At 37.2% G+C, this 23,654-nt stretch overlaps 1 protein-coding gene and 1 non-coding gene across 2 annotated transcripts in view; both read left to right on the top strand.

Annotated features, from left to right (window-relative positions):
• The window catches only part of LOC106999411 (fibrous sheath CABYR-binding protein), a 146,944-nt gene that overhangs the window by 70,466 nt on the left and 52,824 nt on the right, over positions 1-23,654 (top strand). The gene's annotated exons all lie outside the window — the stretch shown is intronic.
• Positions 18,983-19,082, top strand: LOC114680060 (small nucleolar RNA U13). The gene has a single exon (XR_003732134.1). It is a non-coding gene; the product is annotated as a small nucleolar RNA U13 (small nucleolar RNA).

Genomic DNA, 23,654 nt, shown 5'->3' with positions numbered 1-23,654 from the left:
CAATTTATATTTTTTGATTGGCACTATAAGCTTTTTAAAAACTAGCTATTAAGGAAAATAATAATGTGTTCTGATCAGATCAGACTTCTCAAAGTAGTTGTGTTTTAATGATGACAAGTGGTAGAAATGGAATATTTGAAATGTGATTGTATAGAAAGAACACAGGACTAGAAGGCAACTGGCCTGGGGTTGAAACTGAGTTCTGTTACAAACTGGGTGTGTGATCTTGAAGAGTTCCGACCAATGGACTAAGCTTCAGGGATCTCATCTTCAAAACAAGAGGGTTAGGACAGATTATTTCTGTGGCTCTTTCTATTGTGAGATTGAATTATTCTTTGTGAAAAAGCTTTTTCCTGGGGAGGTTTTTCTTATGACTTAGGTTTGAGAAGCCAGAATCTTTACAAATTAAAAGAGATTGCTTTTGTCCGTATCGTTTCCTGCATCTCTTTCTTTCCTCCCCAAATATGTGTCAACCAAGAAGTTTTCCTGTCAATATGCAAAATATGGAAAGTATAAGCTCTTTCTCTTCTTTATGTTTTTTGAGTCATAAATTAGGCTTTGTGAAAGTGCTCAGTTACCATGGTGATACCCACTAAATAAATGTAAAGGAACAGAATTCTCCCTTTTACATTTAAATTGTGCATTCATAACATATCAAATATGCACTATAATCATTGGCTTCTTCAGCATCAGAAGTACCTGACAATAATGCCAAATTTTTCATAGTATCTTTCTTAAAGAGAACAAGAACTAATGATAAGGAATGGTTTGAGATATGTGGTGGAATATGGACAGATTTTTAAAAAAGATGTCTGTGAATTTAAGCAATTTAAGTGTATAGTGGTCAGAAAATGTATGGTGTATACTATCTAAAAGGTATTATTTCAATTCAAGTCCTATATTTCTTGCCCAAAACATATCTAAAAATATTTCCTTTAGTTATTCCTTTAGATAGTATGTGTTATGAGAAGAGATTCAATTACCTCTTTGAAAAGACAAGTGAATAGAAATCAAAATAGTTCAAAAAGTATATATGAATTTAGGATGTTGTTCAATATTTTCTATTAAATGTGTTGCATCTGGTATAGCTTAAAATAGCATTAGAAGTAACCAATTATGGACCTCATAATAGCCTAAATAATTTTATATTTCATTGTATGCAAATGAATTACATGACTTAGTAAGCTATTAGAGGACTAGTAATGGTGTCCTGAACTGGTTTTTACATTTCAGTAAATGAGAGAAAAAATTAATTTCGCTTAAGCTATAACATTGGTAGAATACAAAAAGTATTATTTAGAAGTAAGAAAATCTAAAGTTTGTTCAAATTAGTTATAACCAGGTACTGTATAACAATATTTCAGTCAATGATGGAATGTGTATATAATGATAGTCCTATAAAATTATAATGGAACTGAAAAATTCCTATTGCCTAGTGACACAGTAGCTGTAATGACATCATAGTACAAGACATTACTCACATGTTTGTGGTGATGCTCTTGTAAACAAACCTACTGTGCTGCCAGGCATACAAGATTAGAGCATGTACAATTATTGCATAGGACATAATACTTGATAATGACCATAAAATACTGTTAATATGTTACTGGTATATGTACTATACCATACTTTTAATTGTTAGTTTACAGCTTCAGGCAGATCCTTCAGGAGGTATTCCAGAAGAAGGCATCGGAGATGACAGCTTTACATATATTATTGTACCTGATGAGTTTCCAATGGAATAAGATGTGGAGTTGGCAGAGAGTGAAATTGATGATCACGACCCTGTGTAGGTGTAGGCTAATGTGTGTGTTTGTGTTTTAGGTTTTTTTCTGAGTCAGGGTCTTGCTCTGTCACCCAGGCTGGAGTGCAGTGGCTGGCATGATCATGGCTGAATGCACATCAAAATCCTGTGCACAAGTGATTTTCTTGCCTTAGCCTCCTGAGCAGCTGGGACTTCAAAAATGTGCCACTATGCCCAGTGAATTTTTTATTTTATTTTATTTTTTAGTAGAGGTGGGGTCTTGCTATGTTGACCAGACTGGTCTTGAATTCTTGCCTCAAATGATGTACCCTCCTTGGCCTCCCACAGTGCTGGGATTACAGGCATGAGCCACTGTACCTGGCCTGCGTTTTAGTTTTTAGCAATAAACTTTAAAAAGTAAAAAAAAAATTAAATAGAAAAAAGCTTATGGAATAGGGATATGAAGAAAGAAAATATTTTTGTACATTTTTAGGATGTGTTTGTGTTTTAAGCTAGGTGTTATTACAAAAGAGTCAAAAAGTTAAAAAAATCAAAAAGTTTATAAAGCGAAATAGTTACAGCAAGCTAAGATTAATTCATTATTGAGAAAAGAATTTTTTAAAAATAAATTCAGTAGAGTATGTGTACAGTGTTTGTAGTCTACAGTTGTACACAGTAGTGTCCTAGGCCATCACATTCACTCACCACTTACTGACTCACACAAAGCAGCTTCCAGTCGTGCAAGCCCCATTCATGGTAAGTGCCCTAAGCAGGTGTAACTTTTAAAAAATCTCCCATATTGTATTTTTACTATACCCTTTCTATGTTTAGATATGCAAATACTTGACATTGTGTTATACTTGCCTACAGCACTCAGTACGGTAATATGCTGCACAGCTTTGTAGTCTAGAAGCAATAGGCTATATCATATAGCCTAAAGGTGCAGTAGGTAGACCATTTAGGTTTGTGTGAGTACACTCACAGTGAGCCCACACAATGATGAAGTTACCTAATGACACATTTCTCAGAATATACCCCTGTCGCTAAACAATGCATGACTCTACTTAAGGGTCTTAATTAAATAGTGGTAGTATGATTTTTTAAGCTGACCACAAATGTGGCAAAAGATTTATTTAAACTTTCACTGTAGTTTCGTCAGTATTGAAGGTAGGATGGGAAACTTCTCTACTCCTAATGCTTCCCCCCATGTAAAGAGAGTTCTATTAGGTTAATATTCCTGTCCTCTCCCCACTCCCTTACTCCACTTCCATAAAGGGAAACAAGTAGCAATTTGGTGAATTTGGAAGGGCAAACTGAGCATTTGAAGATTAAACCCTCTTTCTCTCCCCATTCTCTTTGGGGGCTAGCTGCCCACAGAAAGGAGGCACACAGGCCTATGCCTCTGCGTTGTTTTGTAGTTGTAGTCTCCAATGCTAGCAAGTCTGATCAATTCAGTGCTATCAATGACTAAGCCTGTCTAATTCTGTGGTTCAGATTTTAAAGAGCCTGAAAGCTTTCAGAGTTATATCATATTCAAGAATATCGGTTTTGTAATAATAATACAAGTAATATTTTATCTTCAGAGTTTGTATCTTGCTACAGCAGAGCTTAGCCTAACATTTCTAATACGATAATACATTTGCTTGAATTATCTTTCTTAAATCCCAGTAGTTAAAATAGCCCTGTGTAATGGCACTTACCATAATTCATCTGTGCAAGTCTACTCTTTTGTTTTTCTTTCTTTTAATTTTTGATTCATGCTTCCAATACCTTCCTCCCTGTAGGCACTCGTTCTGATGTGTTTTTTGTATGCCCTTGAATATGTATGTACCCTTACAAAATATGATTTACTGTGTTGTGCATATTTTAAAATTTGCTTAAATGTTACATATGAAGAGCTATGTACCTTTTTCCAATTTTTATACTTTTTATTCAATGTAATGTTCCTATGTATATATGTCTAGAGAATTGCTTTCTCGCAGAAAATTTGAGCCTTTGATAGACTTGCTGAGGGAGAGCAGGTAAATGTCTGAGAATAGATATGTGAGAAGGCAGCAAATGCTATGTGGCGTCTCATGTGAGCGTGTATCTCTGTAAGAGGGTATATTGTTTTGTTTATTATGTGTGCTTCATGTGGTGATTATAAAACAATTAACCTGCAGGTGAGCTGGTTAGGTGAGTCTAAACTCAGTTCCAGATTCAGGTATTTTCTTTTTTTGGAATTTGTTAGGTAAATTAGAATAGGAAAAGGTGGTGGTTGGGGGGATAGAAACACAGTGAGAGACAGGAAATAAATACAGTAAATAGGTTGTTGGGGCACTGGGAAAAAGCCAGGAACTGAACTTGAAAAACATTGGTTTTTTTCCCCACTTAAAATTAGTGATTGACACATGAAGGGAACTGCATACAATGTACATACATTCCAAAGTATCCATGGAACATGGACTTCGGGCTGTTAGACCAGAACTGGGAATAAAATCCTGGAAAGATAATGAAAAACCTTGAAAGATAATGTTTATATTTAAAAAATAGCCTTGTTTATCACATACATACTATGCTCTATGTATTTCACATATATTATCACATTTAATCCTTATAAGAATTCTATGAGGAGGGCACAATTCTTATTCTCATAGCTAAAGAAGTTGAACACACAACATTAGTAAGAGTCAAATTTCAGATTTAAAAATCAATCTGTTTTTGCCTAAAGTCTGTGTTCTTTCCAGTAGGCCATGGTGCCTGTCTATTTCAAGGAGAAAACTTTCAGGGATTTCTCTTTGCATTTAGTTTATTAGATTGCTACTGGTGTGCAATTCAGAAAAGAACAAGGCTTGGAGACAAAGAGCAGTGAAAAATGGAGAGTTGGATCAACACCAAGTTGGAGATAGGAACTTTGTAACACCTGACACAGAGTGGAAATTCAATAACAATTGAATGAAGGCTAAATGAACCACATCTGTATGCAATTTGTAATTTGGTATGTTATTTATAGGGACTACCTGCTGTTTAAACAAAGGCAGTTCTTTCCATTCTATGCCTTTGGTTTTTCTCTGTTAACGGTTTTGTTGACCAGTTAAAGTACCAAGGTAAACAAAGAGACAATCAGACAATCTCCTTAGACATTACTAAAGAATAATACCCGAGCCAGGTGTATGCAGCCAATAATTATAGCCAGCAAGCATGGCTTCAGCTAAATATCTAGATAAGCAACCACTCTTGAAAAAAGACCCCAAATGGCTTATTTATTCTTTTTGATGGTCAGGCGTTCTAGTTTCTATGTGAATAGATACTGTATTGTTTCCAAAATATTTTAAAACCACATTTTTTTTTTCATTTGTTTCTTGTCTATTTCTCCTTCCCATCTTCTCTCTTAATAATCTGATCACTGTTCCCTTAAATAAAAACCTCTCCCTGGCTGGGCATGGTGGCTCACGCCTATAATCCCAGCACTTTGGAGGCTGAGCTGGGCAGATCACTTGAGGTCAGGAGTTCAAGACCAGCCTGGCCAACATGGTGAAACCCCGTCTCTATGAAAAATACAAAAATTAGCCAGGTGTGGTGGTGGGCGCCTGTAATCCATGCTACTCAGGAGGCTGAGGCAGGAGAATCACTTAAACCCAGGTGGTGGAAGTTGCAGTGAGCCGATATGATACCACTGCACTCCAGTCTGGGTGACAGGGAGAGACTCTGTCTCAAGCAAACAAACATCTCTCCCTTATTATTTCAGTAGTTAGTAGCAAGTTAATGATAAATTTTACTAAATGCATTAATCAGACTCCATGAAGGGGATTTAAAAAATATTCACATTCTACGAACGGAGTATAATCATGCAGTGCAACCATTAGACATGTAAATAGAGCATTTAAATCAAATTAAATGTTGAATACTAATACAAGCATGCACATGTGATACCAGAAGAGAGAATTTAGGTTAAGATATTCTGGATTTTGCCCTTAAGGTGAAAATGTAGTGGTTTTCCTTATTGTAAATATTTTTTTTCTCCCCGGAAGGGAAAGAAGACCATTTTTGTATATCAAGAGAAGCAAAGATCTGTCTGAAAGTGAATTGTTTGTCCCGCTTTTTCCAAATGGAATAGGGAGCCTAGTGAGGCTAACTGAAATATTAAGCTTTATGTGAGTCAGAATAATGGCTCAAGATCTAGAAGAATTCTCTGAATTACCAGGCAGAGACTCTGGTTCTCTTCCTTTACTGTTTCCCAAAGAGACAGTTTCTCACTCTGTTCTGAGCCACCTAAAGCTAGGGGTGGAGTGACACAAGCACTCCTATGGCCACTACCACTTTGTGCTGGGTCAGACATGAAGCCAGCACAGCACTGAATTTCACTCAAGGCCTGCTCTAATCCCTCTGTGGCTACTGCCTGTGTTTACTCAAGGCCCTGGTGCTCTACAATCAGCAGGTGGCAAAGCCAGCCAGGCCTTTGTCCTTTCTTTCAGGGCAGTGAGGTCCTCTAGGCCTCATGTGGGTCCAGAGGTACAATCCAGGAGTCAGGGACTAGAGTCAAAGACCCAGAAGTCAACTTGGTATTCTGTTGTTCTGTGGCTGAGCTGGCACTCAGTCCACAAGGTCCAGTCCTTCCCACTCTTCCCTCTCCTTTTCAAAGGTAGAGGAGCCTCACTTTGAAGCCACCACCACTCCAGGCCACAAGGAGTACTACCACAGATGTTCCCCTAAGGGTCAAGGGCTCTTAAGTCAGTTTGCAATGAAGGCTGCATGGTGTGGGACCCATCCTTCAGGAAGGTGAGCTCCACTCTGCCCCGGGGCAGGTCCAGAAGTGCCGTCCAGGACTCAAGTCCTGGAATCAGGGACCCCAAGAGTCTATTTGGTACTCTGCCCACTCTGTGGCCTTGCTGGTACCTAAGGGGCAAAACAAAGTCCCCTTTACTTTTCTCTCTGCTTTTCTGAAGCAGAAGTTGTTTTTCCCGGTAGCCACCACATCTGGTAATGTCCTGAGTCTCACCTGAAGCAAGCAAGTTTTAGATGCTCACCCAGTACTCTCCGTGTCATACCTGGGTATCACTGCTGGTTATTCAGGGCCTTCAGTTAGCAGGTGATGAATGCTGCCAGGACCGGGATCTTTCCTTCAGGGCAGTGGGTTCCCTTCTGTTTTAAGGTGTGTTTAGAAATGTTATCTGGAAGCTGGGACCTGGAACGGGGGCCTCATGGCTCTGACCAGTGACCTAGCCCGCTGTGTTTGAGCTGGTATCCAAGATGGGAGATGAAGTCCTCCCAACTATTCCCTCTTGTTCCCTCAAGCAGAAGGAAGAGGTCTCTTTTGGAGCTGGGAGCTGTGCAGCCTGGGGCTAGGGGAGAGGTGATACCAGCACTCCCTTGGCTGCCCCAGTTGGTGTCTCAGTATGTCGCATGCCCCTCCAGTCCACTGTCTCAGCCCAGTTTAGCATTAGGATTTGCCTAAGAGTTGCAATCCTTATGGCCTAGACTGCCTTTCAAATTTGCTTGGAGACACAGAGCACTGTAGCCTTCAGTGGTGAGGTTTGTGGGAACTCAAGTTCAGACCCACTGGGATCTGCAATTTTCCTCTATTGAGGCCTGGTTTAATGCTCTCTCCATGGGTGGATGTCAGCTGAGTTTGGTACAGCACTAAGTTCAATGCCTCACAATTTCTGTGTTCTCCCTCCCCCAGCACCCAGAGATGCTCTCTGCACCATGCCACCACTGTGGGGGTGGGGTGTGGGGGTGGGGGAGGAGGGGCGGTGTCAGCAATTCAAGATTTTTTTTTTTCTATCTCTTCAGTGCCTTTTTCAGCAATATGAAGCTGAAACCAAGTACTATGAGTGCTTGCCTGATTTTTGTTTCTTATGAAGGTGTTTTTTTGTTGTTGTTGTTGTTTTTTTTTTTCTGTGTAGATAGTTGTTAAATTGGTGTCCTTGCAGGAGGATGATGAGTGGAGTCTTCTATCTTGCTCCACCTCCAATCCCTTATTTTTCTTTTAATGAAACCAAAATTACTTACAGAGGAATTTATGATATATAGACCTGTATAAGGATGTATCAAAACGATGATGTTTAAAGGAAAAATACCACATACATAGGAACTAAATAGAGAGTCAGCAAATATCTGAAAAGTAATGAAAGGAAAATTAGTGACAAAACTGTATCAATCACATAGCTACATCAAACTTTCAATTGTTTTTTGAGCTGTACTAGTAAAATTTGGGTGTCTACTTGAAAAATTGGTGTCATATATGAGTGAGGCTTGAGTGGTTGAAGTTCATGGCCCTTTCCCATTTAATATGGTTTGATGAAATAAAATTCCATTCAATTCACAATTCTTTCATAGTGGTTGTGCTGGCATAAGAGTGCTGGCAAGAATGGTAATCTAATCCTCCTGGCAAGAAACAATCCTCTTGCCCAAATTAAGACAGCAGTGGAGTTAGAGAGGAAGTTACAAATACAAGAAGTTTTAGATCTGGAGTGGATAGAACTTGATAGATGGTTGAATGTGGGTATATCAGAGACTGTTGAGGTTTCTGATTTAGGCAACTGGATGGATAAATTGGACACAGAGTACATAGCAGGGACAAGGTTTGGGGTAAGGGAAGAGGAGTTTCGTATTTAACAAGTTGATCCAGTCAGTCTGAACTACCCACACTTCTCTTGTTTTTCTTCACATATATTTGGGGATCATTCTGACTGAACTTTAATAATTTATGTTCACAAAAATGTTGCTTTGTCCATTGCTCTTAAGAAATTTTCATTAATACAATTGTCTTTCACACCGGATTGTAAATGATGTGAGGGCAAACTCCTTTTATTTTTTTCCCTTTTGGTATTCTTCTTAGGCCTCTAGTGAAATCTTGATACAGTATAAATAAATACAGCCAAGTTAACATCAATTTCCCCGTGAATTATGTAAGCCTGTAATAGCAGACATGGTTCACCAAACATCCATTTCAACTCGCATTAAATAAAAAATGAAATTAAAGCAAAAAACATGGAAAAATGAATGTGGTGGTAGAAGGGTTATTAGAAGACAAAATATAGTTTAGGAATGTTGATACATTTTAATATTATGTTCTATTGTTTATGTGCATTCAAAAATTATTGATATTGATAAAATACTTTTAAAAAATTGAGTTGATAAAGGCAAAATAAAGATTGTCGATTACTCTCTGAAAAATATATTTTGATTTCATATCTCAATATCTCTTTTCTAATAATTAGTTCTTCCATTATTTTGCTATCAAACAGGGAAAAATTAAAAGTAATGATATTCAGTTCTAGTGAATGTGATGAGAATTATCATATACTTTTAAAAATGTGTATACTCTAATAGAAAGCAATTTGGATCTGTGTATTAAGACTCCTAAAATGTTTATTAACTTTGACCCAGAAACTCCATTTAGAAATCACTCTAAATAAAATAAAGTTTTATTAGATGATTATTTTCAAAGATGTTCATAACTTTACATAATAATCATAATGAATAATTTTGAGTAAGTTAAATGTGCAACCAAATAGGTTCATTAAATTATGAGACTGGCTCTACCTTCTCTTCCTGGTCTCACTGTATTCAGCTTATAGTCCATTTTTCATTTTAATCACTTTCCTGCAAGCTCTTCTGTAGGTTTGCTTCTCTTCTTGCTTCACTTCCAGACAAAATTCCAGCTCTGGAAAAATTCAACTACTAGCTTTTCCCATGCTTGTATTATTGCAGCTAAGAATTATTGGAGAAAATCACACATCTTTTAAGTTAGCTTTCATTTCATCTGGGCCTTCAGCACTGACAAATCCATTCTCTTGTGCTAAACAAAAATTATTTCATACTTGCACACCTTTTCTCCAGTCTTTTCAAATCTCTATTCTCTTTATTTCTCACACTCCTTTCTCCCTCCTGGAGTTTCAGATGATGACACTGCCACATAACTGTATAGAGAAAAGTGGAAACTGCTGCACTGTCACTCCAAATCTACCGGTTATATTTGCACAGCTGCCTTTCCTATTTTCTTTCTCTGGTAGTAGGTGAGGGACCCATCTCCTATGAAAGATGAAATCCTGCATGGGTGCTCTGGATTCCATCCTCTCTTGTCTTCCCTAAGACTTTGTTCAAGTAGTTATTTTGTGTCTTCTCCCTTTAACCTCTGCTAGGTACTGGATCATGTTCAGCATTCAAACATGCTTTTGAATCTCTCCTTCTCTAAAACAAAAAACAAATAAGCAATTAAATAAACACACCTTTCCTTGAACTCACCAATTTTTTTCTGTAATGCTCTTTACAGTCAAGATTCTCAAAAAGGTGTACGTATACTGTCTTCAGCACTTCATCCCTTGCCACTCATACTATTCTCATTTAACTTTTGCTTCTCCCCCACTGCCACCTCTTACCTAAACTTCTCTCATTGAGATCATTGTGGATTCTACATTATTAATTCCAGGGGATCATTTTCCATCATTATTATTAACTCTCATTCACATGGATAATTTTCTGTCTTTGAAACATTCTCCTTTTTTTGGGTTTCCTTGACACTACACTATTCTGTTTTTGCTCTTACCAATATGACCATTCCTTTTTAATAGTATTTTTGCCTAGACTTTGTGTCTTTTTGATATCTGTTTGAGTTCCCACTGTACTTCTTTGCTTATTCTACATATGCTTCCTAAAATATATTGCTAATTATGAAAGATATTAGATGCCATACATTTGTTAATGACTTCAAAATCTGATCTCCTACCCAGGTCCTTTTCTGAGGACCTAATTTCTCTGCATATCCAACTTTTTTTTTTTTTTTTTTTTTTTTTTCAGATGGAGTCTCACTCTTGTTGTCCAGGCTGGAGTGCAGTGGCATGAGCTCAGCTCACTGCAACCTCCGCCTCCTGGGTTCAAGCAATTCTCCTGCCTCAGCCTCCTGAGTAGCTGGGATTACAGGTGCCCACCACCACGCCCAGCTAATTTTTTGTGTGTGTTTTTAGTAAAGACAGGGTTTCACCATGTTGGCCAGGCTGGTCTCGAACTCCTGACCTCAGGTGATCCACCTGCATCGGCCTCCCAAAGTGCTGGGATTACAGGCGTGAGCCCCCATGCCTGGACCATAAAACCAGAATAGCAAAACCACAACTTTTAATTTGACATTTTTCACTCTGGTGTCTCATAATCAGCTCAAATTTGTTGTCTTTTCAGTTGAACTTTTGATTGTCCCTTTCACATTTTTTCCTCCACCAGTCTCTCCTAATTTAGTAAATGGGGTCTTAATTGCTCAGTTTTTCATGTTAGAAACTTATGAATTATCCTGACATCAGCCTCTTATCTCTCACATTGAATGTACAGACAAATCCCGTTGATTCTACTTCCAAAATATATTTTGATTATATTTCACTCTCTTTCCACAACTTTGTTTTGGTCCTAACCAATAACCTAGCCTAAATTATTACAATTGCTCTCCTATTGTCTCTTAGCTTCCACTTTGCTCTCCTATAATTCATCATCTGCCTAGAAGCCAAAGAGGTCTTTTTAAAATGCAAATCTGATTATATCACTCCCTGGCATAAATCCCTTTATTTGGTTTCTCATTTTAAATATGTCCTAAAAGACCTTGAGGGCTCTGTGCCTGACTACTCCGTCGGCCTAATCTCCTGCTGAACTCCCACCCCCTGTGCCAGTGTTACACACTCCTACCACACTGACCTTTCTGTTCCTCACACACTCTGAAGGTTTTTCTCAGTCCAGGGACTTCATATATCTTGTTTTCTTTTCTTACTTTCCCCTCTTCTCTTAATTTGACTTAACTCCTACTCCTCCATAGGCATGATCTTTAATTTTGCTTTTTCAGGGAAGCCTTTCCGATTTTTTCAGATTAGGCTGAATGCCTATATTATGTGCTCTTATAGTACCTTGTCTGTGTCTTTAAAAAATAGTTATCAGAGTAGTACACAAGTATGTAATTAATAGTTTAATGTTTGTATCTCCATAAGGGTCCATTCATTCAGGTCTCCTTACTGAGAGTTTAGCATAGTGCTTAGTAGACATTCGGCCCTCAATAAAAATATATATAATTTTAAATTTTATTTCAATAGTTTTGGAGGAACAGGTAGTGTTTCATTACATAGATAAGTTCTTTAATGGTGACTTCTCAGATTTTGGTGCACCCATCACCTGAGCAGTGTATGCTGTACCCAGTGTGTAGTCTTTTATCCATTACCTTCCTCCCAGCCTTCCCCCGGAGTCCCTAAAGTCCATTATATCATTCTTATGCCTTTGCATCTTCATAGTTTAGCTCCCACTTATAAGTGAGAACATACAATGTTTGGTTTTTCATTCCTGAGTTACGTCCCTTAGAATAATCGTCTCCAACTCCATCCAAGTTGCTGCTAATGCCATTATTCCATTCCTTTTTATGGCTGAATAGTATTCCATGGTATACTGGCTGAGTAATATTCCATGGTGTGTGTGTGTATATATACATATATATATATATAGAGAGAGAGAGAGAGAGAGAGAGAGAGAGATGCATGCCACATTTCCTTTATCCACTCATTGGTTGATGGGCATTTAGGCTGGTTCCACATTTTTGCCATTGTGAATTGTGCCACTATAAACATGTATACAAGTGTCTTTTTCATATAATGACTTCTTTTCCTCTGGGTAGATACCCAGTAGTGGGATTGCTGCATCAAACTGTAGTTCTACTTTTAGTTCTTTAAGGAAGGTCCATACTGTTTTCCATAGTGGTTGTACTAGTTTACATTTCCACCACTAGCGTAAAAGTGTTCCATTTTCACCACATCCATACCACCATCTGTTATTTTTCTGCTTTTTAATTATGGTCATTTTTGCAGGAGTTAGGTGGTATTTCACTGTGGTTTGGATTTGCATTTCCCTGATAATGATGTTTAGTGGTTCCTTATATGTTTGTTGCCCATTTGTACATCTTCTTTTGAGAATTGTCTATTGATGTCCTTTGCCCCCTTTTTGATAGGATTATTTGTTTTTTTTTTCTTGCTGGTTTCTTTGAGTTCCTTGTCCATTCTGGATATTAGTGTTTTGTTGAATGCATAGTTTGCAAATATTTTCTTCAACTCTGTGGATTGTCTGTTTACTTTGCTGATTATTTCTTTTGCTATGCAGAAACTTTTTAGTTTAGTTAGGTCCCATCTATTTATCTTTGTTTTTGTTGCATTTGCTTTTGGGTTCTTGGTCATGAAGTCTTTGCATAAGCCATATCTATAACAGTTTTTCTGATGTTATTCTCTAGAATTTTTTTTTTTTTTTTTGAGATAGAGTCTCACTCTGTTGCCCAGGCTGGAGTGCAGTGGTGCCATTTCAGCTCACTGCAAGCTCCGCCTCATGGGTTCACGCCATTCTCCTCCCTCAGCCTCCTGAGTAGCTGGGACTACAGGTGCCCACCACCATGCCCGGCTAATTTTTTGTATTTTTAGTAGAGACGGGGTTTCACTGTGTTAGCCAGGATGGTCTCGGTCTCCTGACCTTGTGATCTACCCGCCTCAGCCTCCCAAAGTGCGGAATTACAGATGTGAGCCACTGCGCCCAGCCATCCTCTAGAATTTTTGTGATTTCAGGTCTTAGATTTAAGTCTTTGATCCATTTTGAGTTGATGAGAGATGAGGATCCAGCTTCATTCTTCTACACGTGGCTTACTTGCCAATTTTCCTAGCACCATTTGCTGAGTAGTGTGTCCTTTCCCCAGTTTATGTTTTTGTTTGCTTTGTCAAAGATCAGTTGGCTGTATATATTTGGCTTTATTTCTGGGTTCTCTATGCTGTTCCATTGATCTATGTGCCTATTTTTTACACCAGTACCATGCTGTTTTGGTAACTATATTCTTGTAGTATAGTTTGAAGGCAGATAATGTGATGCCTTCAGATTTGTTATTTTTGCTTAGTCTTGCTTTATCTATGTGAGCTTGTTTTTGGTTCCATATGAATTTTAGGATTTGTTTTCTAGCTCTGTGAAAAATGATGGTGGTATTTTGATGGGAATTGCATTGAATTTATAGATTGCTTTTGGCAGTATGATCATTTTCAAAATATTGATTCTACCCATCCATGAGTATGGGATATGTTTCTATTTGTTTGTGTCATCTATGATTTTTTTCATCAGTATTTTGTAGTTTTCCTTGTAGAGATCTTTCACCTCCTTGGTTAGGTATATTCCTAATATACCTATATTGGTTAGGTATATTCCTAAGTATCTTATTTTATTTTTTGCAGCTGTTGTAAGAGGGGCTGAGTTCTTGATTTGATTCTTAGCTTTGCCATTGTTGGTGTATAGCAATGCTACTGATTTGTGTATGTTGATTTTGTATCCTGAAACTTTACTAAATTCCTTTATCAGCTCTAGGTGCTTTTTGGATGAGTCTTTAGGGTTTTTTAGGTATGATAATCATATAATTGGTGAACAGTAACAGTTTTACTTTCTCTTTACGAATTTGGATGCCCTTTATTTCTTTCTCTTGTCTGATTACTCTGGGTAGGACTTCCAGTACTATTTTGAATAGAAGTGGTGAAAGGGGGCATTCTTATCTTGTTCCAGTTCTCAGGTGGAGTGGAAATTTTCTCCATTCAGTATAATATTGCCTGTGGGTTTGTCATAGAAGTCTTTTATTACCTTGAGGTATATCTCTTCTATGCTGAATTTGCTGAGGGTTTTAATCATAAAGAGATGCTAGATTTTGTCAAATGCTTTTTCTGCATCTATTGAGATGATCATATGATTTTTGTTTTTAATTCTATTTATGGGATGTGTCACATTTATTGACTTGTGGATGTTAAGTCATCTTTCTATCTCTGGTATGAAACCTACTTGATCATGGTGTATTATCTTTTTGATATGCTGCTGGATTTGGTCCACTAGTATTTTGTTGAGGATTTTCGCAGCTATGTTCAACAGGGATATTGCTCTGTAGTTTTCTTTCTTTCTTTTTTTTTGCTGTGTTCTTTCCTGGTTTTGGTATTGGGGTGATATTGTCTTCATAGAATGATTTAGGAAGGATTCCCTCTTTCTTTATCTTTTGGAATAGTTTCAGTAAGATTGATACCAATTCTTTGAATGCTTAATGGAATTCAGCTGTGAATCCATCTGGCCCTGGACTTATTTTGTTAGCAATTTTTTTATTATCATTTGAATCTGCTACTTGTTATTGGTCTGTTCAGAGTTTCTATTTCTTCCTGATTTAATCTAGGAAGGTTGTATATATCCAGGAATTTATCTGTCTCCTCTAGATTTTCTAGTTTGTGTATGGAAAGGTGTTCATAGTAGCCTTGAATGATCTTTTGAATTTCTGTGGTATCAGTTGTAATATATCCTGTTTTGTTTTTAATTGAGCTTATTTGGATCTTCTCTCTTCTTTTCTTAGTTAATCTTGCTAATGGTCTGTCAATTTTGTTTGTCTTTTTGAAGGACCAACTTTTTGTTTCATTTGTCTTTTGTATTTTTTGTTTGTATGTTCAATTTCATTTAGTTCTGCTCTGATCTTTTTTATTTCTTTTCTTCTGCTGGGTCTGGGTTTGGTTTGTTCCTGTTTCTCTAGTTCCTTGAGGTGTGACCTTAGATTTTCTAATTGTTTTCTTTCAGAATTTTTCATGTAAACATTTAATGCTATGAACTTTTCTCTTAGCACTGCTTTTTCTGTGTCTCCAGGGTTTTGGTAAGTTGTGTCACTATTATGGTTCAGTTCAAATAATTTTTAAATTTCTATCTTAATTTTATTATTGAGTCAAAGATCATTCAGGAGCATATTATTTAACTTCCATGTATTTGTATAGTCTTGAGGTTCCTTTTGGAGTTAATTTTTAATTTTATTCCACTGTGTTCTGAGAGAGTACTTGATATAATTTTGATTTACTTAAATTTATTGAGACTCATTTTGTGGCCTATCATGTTGTCTATTTTGGAGAATGTGCCATGTGCTGAGGAAAAGAATGTATATTCTGCAGTTGTTGGGTAGAATATTCTGTAAACACATGTTAAGTTCATTTGTTCTAGGGTATAGTTTAAGTCCGTTGTTTCCTTGTTGACTTTCTGTATTGATGACCTGTATAGTGCTGTCAGTGGAGTATTGAAGTCCCCCCATTATTGTGTTGTCATCCTTCTCATTTCTCTCTTCTCATTAGTAATAATTGTTTTATAAATTTGGGAGCTCCCATGTTAAGTGCATATATATTTAGGATTGTGATATTTCCTGTGTGACTGATCCTTTTATCAATATATAATGTCTCTCTTTGTCTTTTCTAACTGTTATTGCTTTAAAGTCTGTTTTGTCTCATATAAGAAATAGTCACTCCTGCTCACTTTTGGCTTTTATTTTCATGGAATACCGTTTGCTAATCTTTAACTTAAGTTTATGTGAGTCCTTATGTGTTAGGTGAGTCGCCTGAAAAGAGCAGATACTTGGTTGGTGGATTTTTATCCATTCTGTTATTCTGTGTCTTCGAAGTGGAGCATTTAGGCTGTTTACATTCAACATTAGAATTGAGAGGTGAGGTACTGTTTTATTCATCATGCTAGTTGTTGCCTGAATATCTTGGTTTTTTCATTGTGTTATTGTTTTATAGACCCTATGAGATTTATGCTTTAAGGATGTTCTATTTTGGTATATTTTGAGGTTCTGTTTTAAGGTTTAGAACTCCTTTTAGCATTGCTAGTAGTGCTTTCTTGGTAGTGACAAATTGTCTCAGCATTTATTTATCTGAAAAAGACTATCTCTTCTTCATTTATGCAGTTTAGTTTTGCTGGATACAAAATTCTTGCCTGGCAATTATTTTGTTTGAGGTGGCTAAAGATAGGACTTTAGTCCCTTCTGGCTTGTAGGATTTCTGCTAAGAAATCTCCTGTTAGTCGCTATGTCTTCCCTTATAGGTTACCTGATGTTTTTGCCTCATAGCTCTTAAGATTCTTTCCTTTGTCTTGACTTTAGATAACCTGATGACTATGTGCTTGTGTGATGAACTTTTTGCAATAAATTTGCCAGATGTTCTTTGAGCTTCTATATTTGGATGCCTAGATCTCTAACAAGACCAGGGAAGTTTAACTTGATTATTCCCTCAAATATGTTTTCCAAACTTTTAGATTTGTCTTCTTCCTCAGGAAAACCAATTCTTCTTAGAATTGGCCATTTAACATGTCCCAAATTTCTTGGAGGCTTTTTCATTTTTTAAAATTATTTTTTCATTGTCTTTGTCTGCAGGGTTAATTCAAAAGCCTTATCTTCAAGCTCTGAAGTTCTTTCTTTTGCTTGTTCGATTTTATGGTTGAAACTTTCCAGTACATTTTGTATTTCTCCAAGTGTTTGTTTTATTTGCAGAAGTTGTGATTTTTTTCTTTATGATATCTATTTCTCTGAAACATTTTTAATCCATATCTTGTATTTAATTCTTTTTTTTTAGTTTTCACCTTTCTCTGGTATCTTCTTGAGAAGCTTAATAACTTTCTGAATTCTTTATCTGGCAGTTTAGAGATTTCTTCTTGGTGGGAATCCATTGCTGGAGAGCTAGTGTGGTTTTATGGGGGTGTTATATAGCCTTGTTTTGTCAGATCAGAATTATTTTTCTGATTCCCTCTTATTTGGGCAGTTATTTCAGTGGAATAACCTGGAACTCAAAGGCTGCTGTTCAGATTCTTTTGTGTTATGGAGTGATCTCTTGATATGGTACACTCCCGCTGAGGATGGGACTTCCTGCAAGCCAGACTGCAGTGATTGTTATTGTTCTTCTGGGTATAGCCATCCAGTGGGGCTACCAGGCTCTGGGCTGGTGCTGGGGAATGTCTGCAAAGAGTCCTATGATGTGATCTATCTTCAGGTCTTCCAGCCATGGATACCAGCACCTGCTCTGGTGAAGGTGGCAAGGGAACAAAGTAGACTCTGTGAGAGTCCTTGGTTGTGGATATGTGTGTAGATAGTGTGCTGGTTTTCTTGAATGCTCGTTATGCTATCAGTGAAGTTGTCTAGTGGACAAAGTAGGACCACTGGTTACCCAGGATGTTGCAGGCAGTGAAATTCACTGTTGTTTTCTCCTTCCATGGAGCAGGGCGTTTTGTCATGAGTTGCAGTAATGTCCTGAGTTCCTGAGTTGGTTGACCTCCTGCCAGGAGGTGGAGCTTTTGAGAGAGCACTAGCTTGATAGTAGAAGGGGAATATAAGCTTGCCCTAAGTTTGCGAGGATAAGAATTTGGGTTTCTCAGGTGACAGACAAGGTCATAACGCTCTCAGGATCCTGTTTATGTCTTTTGTGATCTACCAGGGCAAGTAGAGAAGTATCATCAGCTGGGGGCAGGGTTAGGCAGACTCTCCTTGGGCAGGGCTTGCCATGGCCACTACAAGGAATGGGGAGTGATTCTCAGGCCAACGGGGTTATTATGAAGAGAGATTATGGCTGCCTCTGTCACCAGGGAAGTGAGGGAAAGCTGGTAGCAAGAGGCCTCACCCAGCTCTCACACAGTTGGCATGACCGGTCAGCCACAAGTTTATCTCCAAGCAGCCTGCAGAGTGGGACTCAGAGCTAGCCCCAGGCTGTAATTTCTCCACTGAGAAAGCAGCATGGCTTTCAGGCCATGCCTCTGCCCATCTGCCCACCTTATCTGCTAGACTCCTCTTCTTTCTGTAGCAGTTCCCCTCACCTCCGGATTCTGCTCAAAAGAGTTTGCACCCAGCCAAAATTATTACATAGATCAGTTGGAAGCTTCTTTTACCCTGTGACCCCTCTCACATTCTGTTGGCTGCCTTCCCTGAGGGCTCCTGCAAGTATAGTCAGGGATGGCTTCCCTGGGCTCAAGCTGGAGAGTGGGAGTGCCTACCATACTCTTTCCACTGCTGCTTCTACTTTTATATTTCACACTAAATCCATTACAGCTCCAGGTGAGGTTAAATCCTTCTATAAACTGGATTTTCAGGTTCTCCAGTGGGGATGCGTTTAGAGGGAGATATTCCCCCTTCACACTTTGTGAACTCAGTTTTTTGCCTGTCTTGCAGGATTTGCAGTGGCATGCTGTTTCTTTCAAAGGATCTGTTATTTCTTTCAGTCTTCCTAGTATGCTCCTGCTGGGGTTCCTGGAGTAAAAGTCCATAGTGTGAGTCTCCACACACTGTTCTTTCTGTCCAAGTGGAAGCTGCAGATCCGCCTTGTCCCCTGGCAGCTTCCAATAAAATTATTTTTAAATGAAAAGGTCAGTAAGTTATTATAGATTGTTAGTGATCATATTTTATAATTAATGATGTAAATAAATGTTCATGATACATGTACTATAAAAAACAAAGGATGCTAAGCATGATGATTGGATTTTCATGCTCATGTGTGAGATGTGCCTCCTTCAAACTCTGTTACCGTGTCTGCACATTACCTATCTGACATGAAATAAAAAAAAAAAAAACCTCAAAGAATACAAAATAGTATTTAGCATATAATCTTAATTTTCAAAAAAGGGTCTTTATTTATTTCCATATTTTGCCTGTTGGAGGGTCAGGGCTGGAAGGAGAGAGAGCATCAGGAAAAAGAGCTAATGGATGCTGGGTTTAGTACCTAGGTGATGGGATGATCTGTGCAGCAAACCACCATGGCACACATTAACCTATGTACCAAACCTGCACATCCTGCACATGTACTTCTGAAGTTAAAATAAAATTTGGAAGAAAAAAAGGAACAATAAAAAAAGGCCTAGAAAGATTTATTCACCCTAGATTTAAAAAGTTTTGGAAGAATTTAAAGTTTTTAGAGTTTTAATATTTTTGGAATTAATTCCAAAATTAATTCTCAAAATCACCTGTAGGAATTACAGGTGATTTTTAATCTGTATATTTTTCTGTGTTTTCTGCATTTTCCTAGTGAAACTTATTTACTATTCTCATCGGAAAAAGTAAAGCTATTTAAGAAGAAAAAAATCAGTTATTGGTACAGTATTCAAATACATATTTATTTCAGATCTTTTGTATTGTTGCCTCAGCTTCCTTAAGCCTTTGCAGATCTCAGTTTTAAAAAATAAGGTACATGTTATTCTAATATAAAACATCTTTGTGCTCAATGATCAGCTGCATGGAGAGGATATACCGGCTCAAAAATGTGAATGCTTATGAATCACAGGGTACCAAGGTTTGTAACACTGATCCAACTAGCAGGAGAATTAGTCAGGGTCATTGAACAAAGACAATTTGTTCAAATATATTCGGTAAACTGCTCGCTGGGATATGAACAACAATCCCTTATCTTTGGGAAGTGTATGGCCTATTTATTAGTGCAGGTTTTTTGAGAAAAAGATACAGGTAACAAGCTGTGAAAGTCTTCAGCTGTTTCGTTCTTTACAGTGCAGTGCTTAAACATTCAAAAAGAAAGCCCTAATTTGTGCAGTTATATTGACATTGTAATTTTTGCATATTTAATAAACCCTAGCTACTTTGACTGAAAAGTGGAATTTTTTCATGGAACGCTACCCTTTTCATTACTGCATACATCTTAGATTTAATTTGGCATGGGATGCATCAACCTTGGCTCTTGGAGACAAGGTTAGAATCTGTAGTGCATGAAAACGAGCTCTTCTAAACATTTTTTTTTTTTTTCATTTCCTACATATTCTATGCCTGCTTTGGAGAGAACACAAAGAATGAGAACAGTCCTTTTTCTTAACCTGACAGAAAATTATTAGAGTAGATGCAAATATTTTCCTTTTTAGAATGAAGAGGATTGCTTTTCTCCACATCACCATTCACTTTGGAATGCCAACAAGGTAGCACTTGTCATACTATAAAGCAAAACAGCCCTTGTGGAGGTCTTACATGTTTTGAATAAAGCTGTTATTGTTTAATGTATAGTCTTCTGATTTTTTATGTTTTTCTACCAAAATTCAGACATGCCTTATTATTATCAGAAAGATATTCTATGGCTTGATATCAAAAATTTTAACACAATTTTGAAAATTTTCAGATCTGTTTCAAAGTAACCTTTTCAGTTGAATTTAAGATATTAAAAAATCCAATTCTCTAACTGATATTCATATTTATTATTCCATTTCTTTCTTGGGAAGAAAGATAAATTACCCACACTTAGGGTGTATGTCTGTGTGTACCCATTTGCAAGATACTTATTAATAAAGTTAGCTTTCTTCGAAAAGCTTGCACTACGATTCACCTGAAAATTAAGGCTTGAATGAAGCCAAAGGGGTTTAATAAAATTACGTAGTGAGGACTCTTCATTGCATGTAATATGAAGTGACTTAAAGGGTAAAAAAAAGAGTTTGCTGACTCTTATAATAGAAAATTCTAGGCATAGGTCAGTCTTCTGGCAGAGCTGTATTTTAAAGCTAAAACAAAGTCTTCAAAGTTTAATTTATCTTTACCTCTCGGCTTTTTGTTTTCCCTCTTCCTTCTGCATCAGCTTCATTTCAGGCAGGTCAACCAGCCACTTTCCTCCATTACCACTTTCCCTACTTTTAAAAGCAATTTTTTTCTTTTCGAAAATTATAATTAAATTTCCCTGGGATTGAGTTTCTTTGGCCCTGTAGCTGGGGTTGTATATTCATTACTAAATTAAATCCCTCTAGTCATCAGGGGTTATGCTCTAATGGACAAGACTTGAGGCATATGGAAGCTCAGAGCCAGGGGTAGATCCACTTATATGAACTGAGAATGGGGAAAGACAAGATATCCCCAACTGCTATTATGTGAATAAGAGGGATTTGATGTAGGGCAGGAAAATAGGATAAATATCTAATACAACTTCATAAATCTTTCTATATATCTAAGTTATAATGAATATATATGTGCATGTGTATTTGTGCATATATAGTCGGTTATAGTCAGTGTGTGTATGTATAGTGAGTATAGGGTGTATATTGTCAGTATAGTATGTATATACAGTCAGTATATGTAGTCAGTATGTGTATATATAGTCAGTCAGTCAGTCTCAGATTAGGAGATGAAGTCCCTGGAAGAAATCAAAATTTTGACACCATTGAGGGCTAGGAGACTTTTGCCTGATGCCCTTTAAACCTATTGCTATTATTATAGGATGAAGAAGGTTATGTCTCCTGGGTGACTGCTGCTGGATAGACTGTTGAGGAACCATTGTGAAGGCTATCTTTTGATCAGATGGAGGTTTCATAGAATTTGTTTGCTCTTGTCTAGCTGGTTTCTTTTAATTGCACACATTAATTGGAGTTCCTCCTAATGAGCCCCAACGACTTGGACATTCAAAGAACAGTCAATAATGAAAAAGCAGGCCATCTTGATGTCCCAAAGATGTGGGGTTTATATCATTTATTGTTAAAGTAGGGCAGCTTGTAGCACCAAAGTCGATGCTATATTGGAGGCACATGGGATTTGGAATATCTATAAGATTGTACTGGTCATGGAATTGGCTTGAGAGCCTTCAGACCCACTGAGATCCTTTATGAAGTTAAGAATCTGAAGCTAAGTTATACCAGCAGTTCTACGTTGTTCTGCCTCTTCCTTCATGTCTGTTTGAATGGGCCTAAACATTCTATCTGAGGATAGGAAGGGCAGTTTCTTTGAGCTTTCGTTGAAGTCATACTTCCTGAGATACCACAGAGTCTCTTAGCATCCTGCGAGGAGTCTAGAATAAGTTCTAGAAAGTATCTGAGTCTAAATTAAGCCTTCTCAAGTGAGTCTCACTAAAGGTGTTTTCTTGGGTCCTCTTTATCTAAATTCTTTTTCTTTGATTTCCCTTTTGTTCAAGTTTTTAGTAAATAAGAGGATATAGGTTTTTTATTTGGCTGGAATTTAGAGTTCTTTGCTTAGCATGTACCTTCATTTTTGAGCCACAACATGAAAGCCAGTTAAGGAGCCCTTAATCTAAACAAGATGGTGCTATGGCACTCACATCTGGTGGTTAGCAGGTACCACAATATTAACATTACAAAGATAAGACTTTTATGAGAATTTGGTTCTCACTCTGGTCTATACTAATTTAATAATGAAAAAATGCATTATCTCTCTTAGCAAAAAAATTGCATGATTCTAAACTGTATATTTTGAAAACAAAACATTGCATTTACAGTTTTATTTCCTTGCTTATAGTATGGATAAAATGCAATGTGTATATTAGGCATTTCAGTTGCTCTGAAAAGCAGTCATAATGAAATGTTTAACGTTGCTTGTTTCAAAAACAACATTTAGAATGATGTCTACTTTAGTAAGGTTTTATATTTTACCCCTACTAGAAAATTATGCTCTCAAATAAGAAAATGAGCATTTTCCCCCAGCAGATTGAAATGAGGAAAATCGTGAGAGCTTAGAATCTGGAAAAGAAAATAAAGTGTCAACTATAGATGTGAGAGGTCCTCCCCTCCATCTGGTTGTAGCATTGGTGTAAATAAGAAATTGTTGAGCTGGATAATTTAATTGAAAAGCAGATGATGCTGTCTTTCCTACTGACTAGGGTCTATTTCAAGTTCTCATTATCATAGGCACAAAATGTTTGAGGAAAGTAAATAGGTCAACGAACCTCAAGTGCAATTAAATCCTCATGTGTAGGACAATAACTTTAGCTCGTCTTCCAAACTTTTAAAATTACCCCAGCAAACCAGCAGCAACTTTTAATGAGACATGAGCAAGGAATACACAGATTCTGTAAGATGGAAAATCAGATAGCTATGGCAAAATCGCTGCTCTGCTACACATAGGTTTACTCCATTTGCTCTTAATGAAGCATGGCCACTTTCTGTGTTCCTGCATTTAATTCTACTTTCTGTATGTGCTAGTTTCACCTTCCCAGGGATACAGAGACACATACATTCCAAAGAGATGAATCGATAAAAGAGGAGAAACATCTTTCTGGTACATGATTAAAAAAGAGACAGAAAGAAGCAAGCACCATACATAGGTAAAAGACCAGTGAATTAGGAATTAGAAATCTGTGTTAATTTAACTTTAGTTCCACTATTTATTAGTCATATAACTTTAGGTAAGTTTTTC

Source organism: Macaca mulatta, chromosome 7 (assembly GCF_049350105.2).
Source record: "Macaca mulatta isolate MMU2019108-1 chromosome 7, T2T-MMU8v2.0, whole genome shotgun sequence".
Classification (NCBI taxonomy): domain Eukaryota; kingdom Metazoa; phylum Chordata; class Mammalia; order Primates; family Cercopithecidae; genus Macaca; species Macaca mulatta.
The sequence above is the reverse complement of the archived record's forward strand: the minus strand, read 5'-3'. Positions and strand labels throughout refer to the sequence as shown.